Here is an 18,811-nt window from a genome sequence, read left to right on the forward strand (position 1 = left end):
ATGGTAATGGCAGGGGGAAGTGGAGGGAAGGGACAAATGTAAAGACATTTGGAGGACAGGATCTACATGGCTCACTGGGCAATTGAAGTGGGAGGAGGGACTGAGTCAAGATGACTCCTGGGAGTAAGGCACCATTGTGAGGCAGGGGATGTGTTTGGATGTAAAATGCACTCGGAGTCAGAGGCCAAGAATAGTGATGATTTTTATTTTGAGGGAGTGCTCATTGTGGTTTGTGGGACACAGGATGAGGCACAGGTGGCACATCAGGATTGGGAGGAGAGAGCAGAGGAAGGCTGTGAGCGGTTGTCTTTATCACCATATGTTTGAGGATCCCCTAACAAAGTGATGATGGCAGCTCAGAGCTGCAAACCCAGGCAAATCCATTCTCTTCTCAGGAGCTCCTGTTCCTTCACTGGAAAAGCAGGTGATAATAAAATTTATCACCCATTCATCTCATTGGAGTGCTGCAGAGATCATCCAATATACATACATAAATAAGTTTAAGGCATTCAGTGAGAACAAAGTATGCTAGAAATGCTAAAGAGTAATAAAGTCAGTCACCTACTTTGCCACATTAGTAAACAAGGTGTCTTTTTAAAAAAAGCAGATGTGGTTAACCAGACACTAACTTTGAGGCTCTCTATATAGTCTCTAAAAACAGGTAATTCTAAACTCTTGATTTTGAAGAATACCCTCATTAGACACTAACACCTCCATCAATCTGAGGCCTAGACTGAACAGAAGTTAATCAACATGAAAATTACTTAATCATTTACCCTTTATTCTTAGTATCAACGTATGACTAATATCAGATTCAAACTACAGTCAGTCAGTCCCCCACATCCCCCTATGCTGTACTCTTTCACACCCCTGAATTTCCTCTTTTGGCAGAATGGTTCCATATAAAATACTCAGATCTTAGGTGTAGAACCTACACAGGAAAGAAGGCTGTCAGACAGAAAAATGAAGACAAAATATAGCACTCCTACAATGACAAAAATTGAAAATCCGTTTTAAAGGAACACATCTCTAATTACACGTTGCATGCATAGCAAATCTCTTACAAATCCTACCACAGTTTCCGCTCCCCTAAAGAGCAGATCTGATAGTTAATAACTCCCCTCCTCTGTGATAAAAGCCAATTTTCACACCTGGTAAATAACTCCACAGTGAACCAAGGTCAGGTTGGGGTGAGCAGTTAACAGAAGGTTAGGGCTGTGCATCATGTAACAACTCTTCTGGGAACTCCTTCCAGAGATTTGCTCTTTTTACACCACTTGATACTATTTTGGCTAGAAATCCTCTAACCTCCTAAATTACAAATGCTAAAGCCTCTGAAACCAGGAGTTGTTATGAAAGAGCACGGTTCACAGCTCACATATATGTGAGGCCTGGCCCTCACCCTTTATATTTTGTTTCCTTACTATTTGTGTGCTTTTAGGAGATAATCTTGTACTGCATTCTTGTCAAATTGACCATGAGAAGGGATGATGCTACTGAAATTGCCAATTACAAAGGAGTAATACACTGGAGGAATAAAAACATATCAATTCAAAAATCCAGCCAGAATCTGTATACCATACACACCTAATCAGGAACAACCCAGTGGATATCCACAAAGACTCAACAGTGAGACACAAACAGAATTGTACACACAAGCGCCATTTAAGAGAACTGAAATGTTGGTCAGAAACGTATCCCAGGACACATAAAGAATTTAGTAAAGGTGATGTCGCAGAGAAGTAGAGCATGAAAGGGTTAGTCAAGAAGTAATGTTGGTTATATGGAACCATAAACGTCCCCAAATAGCTGCAGCAATTTTGAGAAAGAAGAGCAAAGGAGGAGGGATCACTGATATCAAAATGTATTACAAGTCCACTGTAATCAAAACAGCCCGGTACTGGCATAAGAACAGACACATGGACCAATGGAAGAGACTAGAGAGCCCAGAAATAAACCCAAGTCTCTATGGTCAATTAATATTCAACAAAGGGGACAGGAGCATAAAGTGGAGCAAAGATAGCCTCTTCAACAAATGGTGCTGGGAGAGCTGGACAGCTACATCCAAAAAAATGAAGCACGAGCACCAACCTACACCACACACAAAAATAGATTCAAGGTGGATAAAAGATTTAAATGTAAGCCTTGACACCATAGAAGTCCTACAGGAAATATGGGCAGGAAATCTCAGATATTCCACGCAGCAATATTTTCACTGATATGTCCCCTACAGCAAGGGACATAATGGAAAGAATAAATGAATGGGATCTCATCAAAATAAAAAGCTTCTGCACAGCTAAAGAAAACAGCATTAAAATGAAAAGAGAATGAAGTATATGGGAAAACATATCTGCCAATGATACCTCAAACAAGGATTTGATCTCCAAAGTATATAAAAAATCACATGACTCCACTCTAAGAAGACAAGCAACCCAATTAAAAAATGGGCAAAGGACTTGAGCAGACACTTCTCCAGGGAGGACATACAGAGGGTCCAGAGATATGAAAAGATGCTGAGCATCACTAGCCATCATAGAGATACAAATTAAAACCACAATGAAATGCCGCTTCACACAAATCAGAATGGCCATCATAAACAAATCAACAAACAAGTCCTGGCAAAGCTGTGAGGAAAAGGGAACACTAGTACACTGTTGGTGGGAATACAGACTGTGTGAAACCACTGTGGAAAATAGTATGGACTTTCCTCAGAAAACTAAAAATGGAACTGCCTTTTGACCCGGCAATTCCAGTGCCAGGATTATATCCTAGGAACCCTGAAACACCAATACAAAAGAACCTATGCACCCCAATGTTCATAGCAGCACAATTTACAATAGCCAAGTGCTGAAGCAACTTATGTGCCCATCAGTAAATGAATGGATAAAAAAACTATGGTACATTTACAAGATGGAATTCTATGCAACAGGAAAAAAGGAGCTCCTACCCTTTGCTACAACATGAATGGAACTGGAGAGCATTATGCTAAGTGAAATAAGCCAGGTGGTGAAAGAAAAATCCCATATGATCTCACCATTAACAGGAACCTAATCAACAAAATGAACAAGCAAGCAAAGCATAGCCAAAGACATTGAAATTGAGAACAGGCTGACAGTGATCAGAGGGGAGGTGGGAGGGGATAATGGAGGGAAAGGGTGAAAGGTTTACAGGAACAATTATAAAGGACATATAGACGATAACAAGGGGGGGTAGAAATGGGAGAGGGAGGTGGGGAGGACTGGGGTGGTGGGGAGGGGTGGGGGAAAAGGCAGAAAACTGTAGTTGAACAAAAATTTTTAAAAAAGAATGTTGGAATTATTGTTTTACTGTTTGGACAAAACTTAAGATCCTCATCTCACATCATGTAAAAAAAATTACACAGAGATTAAAGACAAATATAAAAATCATTTTTTAACTTTAGAAGAAAATATAGATGAATATTTATCTGACCTTGGGGACAGGGACACATATTCTTAGATTAAAACCAAAAGATAAAAATAAATAGTTCAAGAGATTTGACTACATAACAATCTAAAATTCTGTAAAAACAGTTATAAAACTAAAAGGCCAGCAATCTAATGGAAACAAAATATTTCCAACAAATCTTCTCAACACATATAACTGAAAGAAGTTTATATTCTTTATACATAAGGAGTTTATGCAAAGCAATATGAAAAACATAAATACCTGAGTTGAAATGTAACATTTCACACACAAAAAAAATTAATAGGAAAAAAATCACTTGAACTTACAGAAACATTCCTTCTAACTAGTGATCAAAATAATAAGAAGTAAATTGTAAATTTTTTATGAGGCCTTGGCACATGGTAAACAATTGGTAAATATTTGTTGACTTGTTCAAATTAACAAAGAATAAGAGAATCCCAATGTTGAGTGTGTGGTCAAATGAACACACATATGACTTGTAAGATTACATACTAAAGCAGGGGTCAGCAAACTTTCTGTGAAGGGCAGACAGTAAATATTTTGGAGTCTTCAAGCCATATAGTCTCTATTGCAACTACTCAGCTCTGCATTATAGGGTGAGAGCTGCCAAATCTACATTATTTATAGAAACTAAAGTGTGAATTCCATGTAATTTTAACATTTCATAAAATATTCTTGATTTTTTCCCAACCATTTAAACATATAAAAACAATTTTTAACTCCTGGGCTATACAAAAACAGGCCACAAAACAGATTTGGCCCATGTGTTACAATATGCCCTGTCCTAGAGCTACATTTCTGGAAATCAATTTGTCTTTATATATCAAGAGGCTTTTAAAAAGTTACACACAGGCTGTCAATATTAAAATAATCAGGTACTAATACTTCTTTAAAAAAATTAAAAGTATACACTCTTGACCTGTTCAGTGTGGCTCAGTTAGTTGGGTGTTGTCCCATGAAACTAAAGGTGCTAGTTCAAATCCTGGTGAGAGCATATGCCTGAGTTACAGGTTCAGTACCCAGTCCGGGCACCTATGAGAGGCAACTGACTGATGTTTCTCTGCCTCTCTTTCTCCCTCCCCCACCTCTCTAAAAATAAATAAAATATTTTTTTAAAGTGCATACCCTTTTCCTTAATTGTCCTAATAACTCCCTTTCTAGGGATTATTTATAAAAGGCAATGCAAAACTCAGACAAAAATTTATAAAAAGCAAAATCTAGACATCCAGCAGAATGGGAATGGTTAATATACCCTGGTACATGCATGCAGTGAAATGTAATGTAGCCATAAATCTTTTGCAAAGTATATTTTGTTATGTGCAAAAAACACTGATACAAAAATGCTGAAAAAAGCAGGATACAATATGTGTACATCCTAATTTTGCAAACATATATGTACAGATAGATAGATAATTTATACAGTTAGAAACAAACATACATATGTATACAGAAAAGACTGAAGGAAATGTATCAAACTGTGAATAGTGCCCTAGATGCTGGGTTCATGCATGATTCAATTTTTTCTTTATTTTTTTGTTCTAATTCTTGACACGGAGTAGTTACTATTTTTTGTAATTAGGAAAATACACTAACATTATATTGAAATGAAAATAAACTGAAAAAAATCCAGAATCTGAAGTTCACACATAATAGAGACAAAAAAAACAAAAAAGAAAAGAAAAACCTTTCAAATGCAACCTAGATGTAAAATCTTAACAAAATCCACAATGAAAAACAGACCTGGGCAACTGCAAGTCGCCAGGGTATAAAATTCATGCAAAATCACCAGAGGAAGAAAAAAAAATTCTGATCAAAAGCAGCTGAGACCTGGAATCTATGACTGATCCTATACTGAACATATTCAGTAAAAGCATGAGATTAAAGGGCTGCCTTGGGTCCTCCTGCACTGCGTGGCTGGGGGACTCAGATGGCTTCTTATTACTCCCCTCCCAACACTCCCACCATTCCATACCAATAAACCAAGAAACAATCTTTGTCTTGAGCTTTAAGAGGACAGAATTCTACATGCTTGCTTTTTTTTCTTTTTTAAAGATTTTATTTATTTACCTTTAGAGAGAGGGGAAGGGAGGAAGAAAGAGAGAGAGAAACATCAACGTGTGAGAGGCACATTGATAGGTTGCCTCTCATACGCCCCCAACTGGGGACATGGCCTGCAACCCAGGCATGTGCCCTGACTGGGAATAGAACCAGCAAGCTTTTCATTCACAGGCCTGCACTCAGTCCACTGAGCCACACTAGGCAGGTCCTTTTGTTTTCATTTTTGAAGAGTAATGGCTTTTTTTCTTCCAGGTGTAACATAGCCATTTACACCTGGATGGACCTTTTGCTAGAGAGAGATAACTTAAGGCAGTTTAAGGAAATGGAAGGTTCCCTCAGGCAAACTTCATCTCTTTCACAGCTTGGTCTACAACCTCACCTATACACAATTATGTATGACTATCTTTGGGGGGGTTTGTGTGCCAGTTGATATGCTATACTTTCATTTCAGTTGGTTCATTTAATTTTAATAAGAGGCCACTAAGGAGGACTTTTCCCAACATTACCTAAGCAATTGTCATTCAAGTCAGGACATACCAGATAAGGTCTAGAGGGGTCAAATAATATGCTTAGGGTCTTTAGGTAGTAAGAGGCAGAATGAGGTTTCAAATGTTCCAAGTTTGTGGCATCAGTGGCTAAAATATTTCTAAAATCAGATTTTAAGAAGAGGCAGGGGAGAGCACAGTGTTACCAGCAAACACACCTGAGTGCAAGCTTCAGGATCACATAGTATGAGTTGATTTTTTCTTAGCTTCAGTTTTCTCACCTATAAAAATGGAGATAATACAATTGATATCTCAGACCTTTGGAAGTTCAGAGATAATATAAGGAAAATACCCAATACATAGTAAGTCCTCAACAAATGGTTGCTATTAGGAGAACACAACCACTAATAATTTTCTTCGCTACATCAAACTTTAGAAGTTCTCTTCCAGGAAAATAAAGGAGAATTAAAGTCATGAAATTACTTGGGTAACTTGGGAAAAGTCTTTCCTTCCCTTCATTTCCCAGAGAGCTTTATTTCTTTCCTTTTTTAATTAAGATGAAAGAAGCATGTTTGTGAAAGCAGATTTGGAAATGGGGATATTTTATGGCATGTTTACGCTTTAAAAATCAAGTCTAAACGCTTTAAGACCACAAGCCAGTGTGCACAGTGCTTTCCTAGAAGGGTAGGAGCAATAAATATATTCCTATAGGAAGATTCAGTCTCACATAGCCCATGAGATGAGACAAAGGAGAATCCTCTACCCACAAAGAGGAAGATGGTAATGTCCTTCATTTCCTTTGTGGTTTTAACCTAAACCACAACTCCTCCCTGTTAGTCATGTCTTTTCTTTACATGCATTCAGATGTGTATTAACTTTCTTCCACCTAATATGTCACTCCTCCATTCTCTGCCATATGGGAAAATAAATGCTTCTCTTCCTCCAAGGAAAGCCTGTCCAGCACATAGGAGCGGTTTTGAGTTCCTCTAACAACCCACCTATTCTATCCATAGCTGTCTGCATGAGAATCTATTCCCAGAGATGTCTGGAATACTCCAGAACTGTTTCATTGCCCAGGCCTACGGCTTGGAGGCAGAGAAGATGAATAAATATATTGTACACCATTTGGGCAAAAGAGGAAAAGCTTTCTGTCCCAAAATGAATGAGAATATCAGGGTTTCCAGCTGGACACAAATGGAGGAAATATAATGTCTTGTTTTGTTTTTGCTTTTTTTAAACAGGGGAGAATGAATAAAGGGAGAAATAAGTGCAATGCTCAGGCCAAGGAAAGGAAAATCTGAAAACCCTCTCAAAGTGGTAGGTTCAGGAAGTGGACAGACTGCTATCTCCTAACTGCTGCTGCAGCTCCTGAGTTAATATTTGCCAGACTTAGCATTCCTGTGAGTGCCGCTGGGATAATGGGCCCCACTCAGCATCACGTGAGTTTCCCATCTCAGGCTAGGGACTGATTTCAACCATATCACACACAGCCCTCATTACTTGTAAGGAAATGATCTGACTGAGGAAAGCAGCACAAACCATAAACACATTTACTCAAAAAAGCAAAGCTGTTAGGTGTACCCCTCAACTTCATGACTGATACGGTGTTCTTAGCTCCTGATGTCCAAGTCTAGAACACCGTTTTCCACAGTGGGTCTGAGAGCCCCTTCAGGTGTTCATGGGCTCTGATATCAGAGGGACACTCTCAGATTTAACTTTCTCACTGGAAGAGGTAGAATAGCAATCTTTCTAAGAAAAAATTTATTAAGCACCATCTCTGTCAAGTAGTATCTCTATTCCATATTGTAGAAAAAGGAGATCCTTTGTCTTTGAGAAGTTTATAATCTTGGTAGGGACCCAATATGCCCTAAATCATAATTCTAACTCTAGAATCATTTGACCTATCCTCCCATTATCTTTTAGATTAAACAATAACAACAACAACAAAAACAACAACATTGAAACCTAGGGAGGTTGAATGACTGTCCTTGGTCATTCAATTAGTAAATTAGCAGAGAAGTAGAACCCAAGCTTCCTAATTCCAAACCTGGGTACCTTTCCCTTATGCTTTACTCATACTTCAAAAGGAATCACTAGAATGAATAACTACACAAGATAATATGACACAAACCATCTATAGAAAAATATTATGGAATGCAAATTAAAGGAACAGAAAGTCTGAACTAAATTAATCCATAAAGGTTTCTTTGAAGGAGGGTCTGATGGATGTGATGAGGATGAATTGTCAGAAATTTAGCCACCATTTGTGAATGCCTAATATGTGCAAAGACCTTGGCATAGAGAGGAGGAAACCCAGTAAGACTAATGTCACCTGGTCCCTGCCCTAAAACACAGCAGTACTAATTAAATTTATTTACGGCAAAAAGAGAATACCTGAAGTCACACAGACAGTTATTTGCCAAAGGAGGAGACAGGCAGATTCTTGGAAATATTGTAATGGCAAGAAAAAGCTGGCTAGGAGCCATGAGGATATATATCTTGAAAGAGAGAACTCAAATTATATTAAGGTTTCATGGAGGTAGAAGGTTTTCTAAAGTTAAGCTGGGTAAAAGGAAAACAATCAATTAACTTATATTTCAAATATATCTGGAGTTTCTCCTTATAGACATAATGTCAATTAATCATATGGATTGTGGCCAGATTCATTTAGAGCTTGATATCATGAAGACATTTTTAAAAAGAAAGAAAGAAAACACACATACAAAAGACAATTGGTGAAAAACTTTGGGAGCACTGCTCCAAAGGTCATACTAACTAGTATAATGCCAAGAAAAAAAGAGGCCTTAGAGATCAAATGGAAAGATTGAGGTGCAAAGAAACAAAGCAAAACTCATTTTCCCACTAAGAAAAGAAAAAGGGTTGAGCCTCAAACTAAACCTACTTTGTTCCAGCCCTAGTGCTTATATTTTCTAGGCTAAAAGTTGGAACACAAAATACAAGTGCATTTATACATGTAATAAAATAGAATATTTAAAATAAGGACAAAAGGTTACTGTGGTTCTAGATGATATTTCCGTAACATTCCACTGCATTGTTCCTATTGTTTGCCAAAGGCACATTTCAAAAAAGAATCACACTTAGAGTCATGAGAGCCTTCCACAGTCATAAAAGAAGTATCAGAGTCTATTTCCATCAAAGGTGAGACTTTGGTGAAAAGAAAAGCCACAGGCACTCTAGGCAAGTCTTTGATAAACAAAATGAGATGATAAATAACTTAAGACTATCAGTCCCCAGGGCACCAGGTTTTCTACAAAGCCTACCACATGCAGGGCTCAATAAATTCTAAATATAAATAATAGTAAGCTGATGATGACCTTGGCTAGGGCACTCCTTACATATCATAAGATACTTATATTGCAACAATTTTAATTTGGCTTATTTGTTACTTACATAAATGCAAATCCAATTATCTTAATATCATGATTAGATTCTTTCTGGTTATTTAAAAGCACTCCTCCCCCCAAATATTAGTGTAATAGCAACAGGAAGCTTTGTGGATTTTCTTGCACTAAAATAGTCATCTAAGCCCTGGTTGGTGTGGCTCAGTTGGTTGGAGCATTGACCTGTACACCAAACAGTTGGGGATTCAATTCTGGGACACATACCTAATTTGCGGGTTCAATCCCCAGTCGGGGTGCATAAGGGAGGCAACCAATCGATGTTTCTTTTTCACATCAATGTTTCTCTCTCTCCTTTCCTCTCTCCCTAAAAATTAATAAACATATTTTTAAAAATTGAAAAAAGTCATCCATGATATTCAAGTCCTGTCCATGCAAAACAATGTGATGATGAAGTCCTTTATATAAACTTTTCCCTTTTGATGGTACTAAATTTGCATGAATTCATCCTCACTTTTTTTCACCTAAGTCCTCTAATGACAGAGACCAGTGGCAAGTTAAGTTGCTCACAGTTACTGGAACCCATCTCTTTTGCCTCATGCTGGTATTAAATAAAGAGCAGTATAGAAACATCATCCTGAGTTAGAACAGAAAAACCCAAAAAGACTCAGGACTCATACTTGGTGATGTCATTATTTTTGTAAGTCAAACAACATGTCTCATTCATTAGTAACATATTTCAAATTTCAATCTCTCATCACAATGTTTACAACTAGTTTTATAAGAAAATAGACTTATAGAGCTTTGTACTTTGGGTTTCTGTGTATTGCATTTCTCATTCTCACTTCCTGTCTTTGCCTAGACTAGAAAGTGAGCTAATTCACCTTTATGACTCATTGTGTAGTATGGTGTTTTATCAAGAAATAATACCTTTTAAAATGTATATATTTCCATATGCATAGAATATCTCTAGATAGATAGATGAAAAATTGGTTATTTCTGAAGTGACTGAAGAATGGGGCAAGGTGGAAGGGGACCTTTTCATTTATGCCCATTTGTGAATTTTATACTTTAAGTTTAAAATTTGTTTTAATGAGTAAACAAATATCCTTTTTGAGGTTCTTAATCCCTAAATATGTTACAGCAGTGACCAAGATTAAATAGCAGTTGATTTCTAATATTTTATACAAATTGGACCAATTCTAATCCAGCCTGCCTCTTATTGCTCCACAATGTTCTATGTGCCATATTGTCTTTTTAAATACTCAGCAAAGTTAATTTGAAAAATAAATTCCAGAGAATTTTATGTTGTTGTCCAAAATAACTGGCCATTACTGGGGTATGCCAAAACTATAGCTGGGAATCACTAAATTACAGATTCTGAGAATGTGCTACTTACACTTTAAAAATTTGCAGATCTAATAATATGTAAATGTGCATAAATCCTATCTGGTTTACTTAATTCCCTTGGGCTCATTAGACCCAATTACCAATTATTTGCATATGGACAAAAGTTGTTAAACTATAACATAAGGTTGCAGCATTAAATTGATAAATATGATGAATGGTTAAGGGATCTGTTTGCAAAATTGTAATACAACATTTTGAAATGGGAGGAAAGAAAATCTATCCCCCTATCCCTTCCCAAAATACTTATTTCTTGTACTTGTACTACCTAGAAAGTTAATTTTGGAATTTTAAACACTAAAAAAAGGAAGCATGATGTAATGGAAAACACAAAGACTAAAGAATCACACAAAGCTGAGTTTGAATCACTCAAGTTGGGTGACTGATGATTCATTTAGCTCTTATTTTTAAACACCTGCTACATGGCTGGCACTTTGCTAGGTGCTGGGCATTGGGCACAGAGCAGTAAAAAGGAGGCACATATGAGTTAATCATATGGTGGGGAAGATGGATAATAAAAGTATAATAAAGTGTGTGTGAGGAAAAATGACAAGGAGCTATATCAGGGAGCTAACCTGGTCAAGAGGTCAGAGGTGGCCTTCTGGAGGAGTGATGTTCAAGGTGAGACCTGAAGGGATGATCTTGGAGTTAGCCTGGTGAAGCCCCTCCCTCATCTTCAGGTTCTTGTCTATAAAACAAGCGTTACAATAGCTTTCTATGAAGATTTGATGAGTTTTGCTATTTAAAGCATTTAGCATGGCACCTGGAACATAGTAAATGCTCAATAAAAGATAGCTATTATTATTTGTTCTTTTTGTACAGTCTCCTCTGGGTTATAATATGAGGCAGTCCTCAAAACTATAAAACTTACAAAATGACCCTTTGATCAAATACTTATGTTTTTAAATTTAAATTATCCTGCACATGCTACACAGGAGTGGAAGGGATGAGTGGACCTAGCACTCATCCTCTCGGCAAGACTGTCCTCAGCTCAGGGCTGCACAGTTACCATGACCATGGAGGCAGGTCCCCCAATGTTGTTTTTTTATTTTTATTTTTATTTTTTTATTGTTGTTCAAGTACAGTTGTCTCCATTTTACCCCCCCATCCCCAGCCATCCCCACCTCCTACCCTTGATCCTACCCCCATCGGGCTTTGACCATGTGTCCTTTATATGTGTTCCTTGACAACTCTTCCCCCTTTCCACCCCATTATCCCCTTCCACCTGCCCTCTGGTTACTGTCAGTTCTTAATTTCAATGCCTCTGGTTACATTTTGCTTGCTTATTTTGTTGATTAGGTTCCGCTTGTATCGGAGGTTAACATGTTATATTAATCAGATTTAATGTCCTGGCCCCACAAAGGCTGATGGGTCTCCCTGTTTAACCAGACATGAAACAAATGGCGTACAGCAGCAGAGGAGTACAAACACGCTTTAATTACAATATTGTAACACCAATTAGAGATCTATCTAATCGAGGACTCGGCACTTCCTGCTTGGATATTACTCCCATGTTGGGATAATTACTGCTAATTAAGCTTGGAACTAATTAGGCTAAATGATCTCATTTATACCAACAAAGATGACTTCTAGGAGTTCATAAGAAAAACTGGGATAATTTTATCATTCCTGAACTCTTTGGCATTTCATACTGGAAATAAAACACCATCACCTGCCATCAAGGTGTACAGATAGTTTGTTCTTCTGTAATTTTGGTCCCAGATGGCAGTAGATTCTTCATTTGTCTACACAGATTCTCCTACACAGTGAAACAAGTAGTGTAAAAATGATATCCACTCAAATCATAATGTCCTTCCACAAATGACAATCAGTCTCATGAAGAGGCAGACACTAAGATCAGTGACAACGGTAGAAGGTAGAAAGTGCTCTACCAACAGCCTTGTCCGGAGTCCCTCTTCTTTGCACTTAACAATTACCATATTTTGCCATGTATAATGCACACCCATGTTTTTGGCCCAACCTTTCATGATTTTTTGAAAAAAATCATGTTTAAATTTTTTCATTCAATTTTTAGTTTTTTTTATATTTAAGTATTTGTTTTTTATATTATAAAGGGTATTATTTTGCATATGGATATCATTATTGCTTTCTAAAGTTACACTTTTAATGCATAAGCATGAATAAAGATTAACATTTATATAGATATGGAATTAGTACTACCCATGTGTAATGCTCATCCTTATTTTTCCCTCAAAAATTTGGGCAAAAAGTACACATTATACATGGCAAAATGCAGTAATCTACCTCAATATTCTTACCACAGTGTTCACAGCATAGAGTAAGGCCTGGGTTAGGGGGTCAGACAGATCTGATTTTGGGTAAATTATTTAGTCTACCTAAGCCTTGTTTGTCCATATCTAGCTTAGGGATGATAATAATGCCATGTAATGTTTCTGTAGGATTGATAAATTAACACATATGGAATGCTGGTAGTACTTGGCACACAGTTGCCCTTAGTAAATAATAGGAATACCCACTCTAAACCTACATCTTACCTGTCCTGCTACTCTTTTCTGGCATAGTGCAATGGTTGCAGAAAAAAAGCACATGACAGGTAGTGAGGAAACCTAGTTATTTTCAGGTTTATCTCTAACTAGCTGTGTGACTTGAGCAAGTCACTTTTTCTTCCATGTTGACCGTTTTATATGCATTTTCTGACTTAACCTTCACAACAATACTTCCCATTTTAGAGATTAGGTAATTGAGAACTAAATAAATGAGCAATTTTTAAAAAAACAAAAACAAAAACAAAAACCCCTCACTGTTATTAAATGACAAGGTCAGGAATTAAACCTGGGTCCACTCCAGAGACTCCTCACTGTTGTAATCAATATAATCACTGTCACACAGAAGTACATTTCCCCCACCCCATCCCATCTGTAACAGAAGGAACTGGAGAAGACATCTCCAAGGTTCCTTCTGTCTCTGAGAACCTGTGGTTCTATGGTACAGGGTGAGCCTCTCAACCTTATTCTTAGCCAGCAATACTCATCAATTAAAAAGTCTTTATTGAGTGTCTAATACATGCTCCACTCTAAGGAGAATAAGATGCTCCCCCACACACCAACACAAGCACCCCAAGGAACTTCTATTAATTAGACTTTGTGCCTTAGAATTCTTATACTGTGGCAAATATTTGCCCCTATCAGAATTATGTATTTTAACTCTTTTCACAACTTCTATCTGTAGAAAATCTTCTCTTACACAATCTTTTCTGGATTCTAACACTTGAGTTCTATTTATTTATTTCTGTGAAAAAAGTTCTAGGGATTCTCTGGCTCTCTTTAATTCTCAAAGTCTAAAAAGAGACTCAGATATGTGGATACACACACAAAACTATTCTTTGTTGGGTATTCCATTGAGGAAAACAAAAACCAATAAACAAAGCCCAAGCTTCTGTTCTTAAATACTACAGGGAATTGAACCTTCAGCCTATGGACACTTTCTTCGAAGGAAATTTTAAGGGGATCAGACTGTAATATTGGCCAGTCACCTCTGGTCAACTCAGGTGAAGAGTTGCCTCAGCCACCTGAGCAGCAGCCTATCCCAGAAGTTATTTCTATTGATTGCTGAAGAGGTTAGAATAGAAAAACATAGGCCACCTGGCTCTTAGGGAATTTTGCAGCAAAAATCTGGGCCAAACCTGGCCTATAGTCTATACTCCCCTAGAAGATAAATTCCAGGAGGGACAGAATTGTTTTATATGGCTTTTCATCTCCACTACCCAGAACAGGGTCAGACATGTAGTAGATGTTCAATAAATGTATGTGGAGCAAATGTGCACTAGTTTGGGGCAAAACCAAGGAGCTTATACACATCTTCAGAATCTGGAGGTCTAGGAAGGTACATCTTCCCTGACCTTTAGTAAATGCTTCCTGTGCCATCTCATCAGGGGGTTATCCTCAGAAGTTGGAGGTTGTTCTTTGACTTCTCTTTCTGGAGAACTGCCCACAGCTACACCCTGTGGTGAATACAGTTCCTATCATTCAGGGATTTTTCCGTGGAGGAAAATGGGAATAGGGTGCAGGAAGGGGTGTTTTTTCCCTGTTGAGGGAGAACCCAGGGATCTCAATGTCACCCTCGGGAGGGGCTGATAAACCCTGACCAAATGCCCAGGTCATTTAATCTCCTCTCCATCCAGTGATTTGGCTGTGGTAGAAAAGAGGATCTCTGTCTGCAGCAAACTTGATGGAGACTGAAAACACTGAACCACCATTGCCTATGTCTGAAATAACGGCCCAGGGGTGGTATCAAGTTTGTCCCTCACCTGCAAAGTGGGAGCATCAGTGATGGTTGGTAAAACACAAGGAGAAGAAAGGAACAATGGATTTGGAATCAGAAAACTCAGGTCTCAGACCAGGCAGCCTTACTTTCTTCCCATGTAAAATGGAGTTAATACGAGCAATCGTCTGCACCACCTTGGAGTTACAAGGCCCAGAATAGATCATGAATGCCACAACTGATTGCACACTGCGAATGTCATAGAACACTGAGCATTGCCTCTTGCCCACTAATTAATTGTCTCTAATTGTAATGAGACATGCCTAGGCATATTTGTGACCCACTGTGTCATCAGGGTCATCTGGGTAGTCCCCATGGGGTACAGCCTGATGGATGGAAGATGCACAGGCAGGTTACCTGAGACCAAGTTTGAGTCTGTCTTTGTCAGAGATTGGTTCCAGCTGCTCATTAGGCAGAACAGTACAAGAGCTTTAGCCCTCAGCTGTGGTAACACACAGATAGCTTCCCTGGCCTCCATCTTTTGCTTTGCTGGGAAGAATTTTTATGGGTGAAGACCTTTGGGAGCTAAGGATTCCTTCCTTATTTTCTGCTGGTCACAAGGATTGGTTAGTTACCACTGCTAAGAGTATGGGCAACTTTGGCAAGAGAAGGACTCAGGGAAAGTCCCTTGGTCACAGGTAATCCTAGTTTGACCTATTGGAAGAGCACACTTTTAAGGAATCTTGAATGAGAGCAGGAAACTGCCTCTTAGAACAAACTATAAAAATAATTTAATGAACTTAATTAATGATTAATTTTAAAAGATGAAAAATAAATGAATATATTAATGAATAAATAAATGTTTTGGTAAAATGAAGAAACCTTTTATAAGAGGAAGCCTCATGCCATTCTCCTGATTCTCTTCTGTCTTTTGTGTGAATATAAAGTTTTAATTAATCATTTTTGGTGCTACAAGAGCATGTCAGACAAATAGGGGAGAGCCTCTGTGACTAGCATGATGAGGAAAGCATTATGAACCCCCAAATCACAGCATGGTAGGTCTAAGGGAGAATTTGAGTAAGTCAACCATCCCCTTCAGTTGACAGATGAGAAAACTATGGCCCAGAAAGGTTACATGATGTGACCCATACAACTATGCCCCTCTAAAGACAGCCATGTTGGGATAATTGGCTAAGACAACATACAGCTTTTCTAATCTGAGGCAAAATAAAATATGTTTGTTTGTTTTATAGGGGAAAAAATGTCTACAACGTTGCCAAGAGTAAATAAATAAATAAATAAATAAATAAATAAATAAATAAGGCCCCTCCACGTAAAGGTATGAGAAATGGCCTGATGAATATGGAACTCTCAGCAATCTGAGGCTGGCATCTGCAAAGGACAGAAAGGAAGTTGCCTGAGACAGAGGTATCGGGGAGTCTATGTCCTGTCCATTCCTCTTCCCTCATTTGGCCCAATGGGGCTGATTTCTTTAGGACTGTTTACATCCATCCAGTCCCCTTTAGGGCATATGCCTGTCCCTGAAACTGTTATCTAAAGTATCAGTTAAACAGAATATGATCACACATTTTGGAGACTGAAGGCCTAGGATCTCCCTAGTAAGAACCTCACCTAACAGCCCACAGCCTAAAAAGTCCTTAAAGCTAATCTTTCCTGGTGATAATGAAAGTGGTTCTTTGAAACCAGGGATCTGATTCACATTCTCCTCTGCATTCGAGCTTTTGCTCATTCATTTATTCATTTGTTCAACTGGCATATACTGGGTTCCTATTCTGTGTCACACATCGGGGTAATCTTAGAGAGAGAGTGTCCCTGCAATGAAGGAGTAATTTACTTTCGAGTAATTACCCACACCTCTACCCACCCATGACTAGATTATCTATCACTCTTTTCATCTGAGAAATATTTTCCTCTATTAGAGGTGGAGGGGAAAATTCATAACTGGTTCGTTTAATGCAGCTGATTTTCTTCACGCAAAAGTCACATGTCATCCAACTAGAGCTAAAGTGCAGAAGGTGAGTTGGCAGGCAGTTCAGAAAACAGGAAGGACAGAACCACAGAGAGAGAAAGGCTTCCATAAGCTTCTGGACAGTAAAGCAAATGTCAAATATGAAAAGGTCTTGTCCGTTCGTTTGTTCATTCATTCATTCACTCATTCATTCCACATTTATGCATTGAGCATCTGCCAGCTGCCAGGTACTATACTAGTGGCAGGATTATAAGATTATTTAAGGGAACAACAACCTTACTCTCAAGGATTTCAATTCAGAGAAAAAAACATGAACGTATACAAAATTACAATAAAATAAAATAATTCCTAAAACAAGTATGTACACAGTGCTAAATGGAGAAAGAAAATGCTTAATTTGGAGACATTTTAAAGTGGACTTAATAGATCTTCATTACTATTTGATGTACAATGTAAGGGAAAAAAAGAGTTCAAGGAGTACAAGTTTCTAGCTTGGGGGATTATATAAAGTCTGGTCTTATTTAACCAGGAGAGGGAAGAGAGGAGGAGATTCTGTCTTTTTAGATGGAAGTGAATGTGTTTTGTTTTGCTCAAACTGCCCATAAAGATCAAGGTTGAGGTGTCCAATGAGTAGTTGAAAATGTGTCTGGAATTCAGGTGAAAAATCAGTCAACAATGTTGTACCAGGGAAAGTGGCTGTGGGGTAGGCAAAAGGACAAGGATGAAGAAGAAGAGTGAAAGGTAGAGAGCATAAATATATAAAAATTTGGAAACATGCTCCCCCTTAAAAAGATGACAATGTAACACTCCAATCTGCTGCACTTGGTAGAAACTACTTTCACCTCTTCACAATTGGCTTCGTATTGTCAAATGTAAAAGGTACTTTCCAGCCTACATCTGTCTGATTCTTCATGGGATTTGTGCAGTTGATACCTCAGTGGCTCTTGCAGGTCTTTCCCTGACAGGGCTTCTTTGGTAACACCTTTCTACTTCTCATGCTTCTCACTTTTCCTCAGTTTTCTTCTACCTTTTCATTAAATATAGAGGATCCCCTGAATTCCATCCCAAAACTTCCCTTTTCATTCAACATGCTGTCCCTGAGTGATTTTCTATTATTTTCAATTGCCACTTACAAACAATAACTCAAACCAATATCTTTAGCCCAGGCATCCTGTTGGACACACAAGTTGGCACATAGAAAGTAGACAATAAATATTTGTTGGCTGAACAATACTAGCTGGATTTTTCCAACCACAAGCTCTGGTAAGCATTACCATCAAGATGTCCTATAGAGTCTTTAGATTTAACATAAACAGAACAAATCTCCTGTGGCTGATCCTCTTTTTATAAACTCTCTCCCCTGTTTCTTAATTCAGAAAAAAGCACCTTTACTTTATTTAATTTTTAGTTGTTCAGATACAGTTGTTTCCATTTTCCCACCCCTACTATCTCCTACCCCACCCACCCACCCCCACCTCCCACACTCAATCCTAACCCCATTTGGCTTTGTCCATGGGTCCTTTATATATGTTCCTTGACAACCCTTCCCCTTCTTTCCCCTTCTATCTTCCTACCCTATCCCTTCTGGTTACTGTCAGTTCTTTGTTTCAGTGTCTCTGGTTATATTTTGCTTGCTTGTTTGTTTTGTTGATTAGGTTCCACTTATAGCTGAACATACGGTATTTATCTTTCACTGCCTGGCTTATTTCACTTAGCATAATGTTCTCCAGTTCCATACATGCTATTGCAAAGGGTAGGAGATCCTTCTTTCTTTCTGCTGTGTAGTATTCCTTGGGTAAATGTACCACAGCTTTTTGATCCAC

General features: G+C 38.1%; 1 protein-coding gene across 3 annotated transcripts in view; it reads right to left on the reverse strand.

Moving 5' to 3' along the window:
• The window catches only part of BCL9 (BCL9 transcription coactivator), a 90,951-nt gene that overhangs the window by 38,120 nt on the left and 34,020 nt on the right, over nt 1-18,811 (reverse strand). Inside the window, exons 1-2 of one of the 3 annotated variants that reach the window (XM_045816495.1) lie at nt 9,617-9,636; nt 6,209-6,271 (exon numbers count right to left, since the gene is read on the reverse strand). The exons of the other annotated variants lie outside the window; for them this stretch is intronic. The gene's annotated coding sequence lies outside the window, so the exon portion shown is untranslated. Of the gene's footprint in view, nt 1-6,208; nt 6,272-9,616; nt 9,637-18,811 lie in introns of those variants that run through there. 3 annotated transcript variants of the gene reach the window in all.

Source organism: Phyllostomus hastatus, unplaced genomic scaffold, assembly GCF_019186645.2.
Source record: "Phyllostomus hastatus isolate PE091 unplaced genomic scaffold, TTU_PhHast_1.1 phas_scaffold_216, whole genome shotgun sequence".
Taxonomy (NCBI): domain Eukaryota; kingdom Metazoa; phylum Chordata; class Mammalia; order Chiroptera; family Phyllostomidae; genus Phyllostomus; species Phyllostomus hastatus.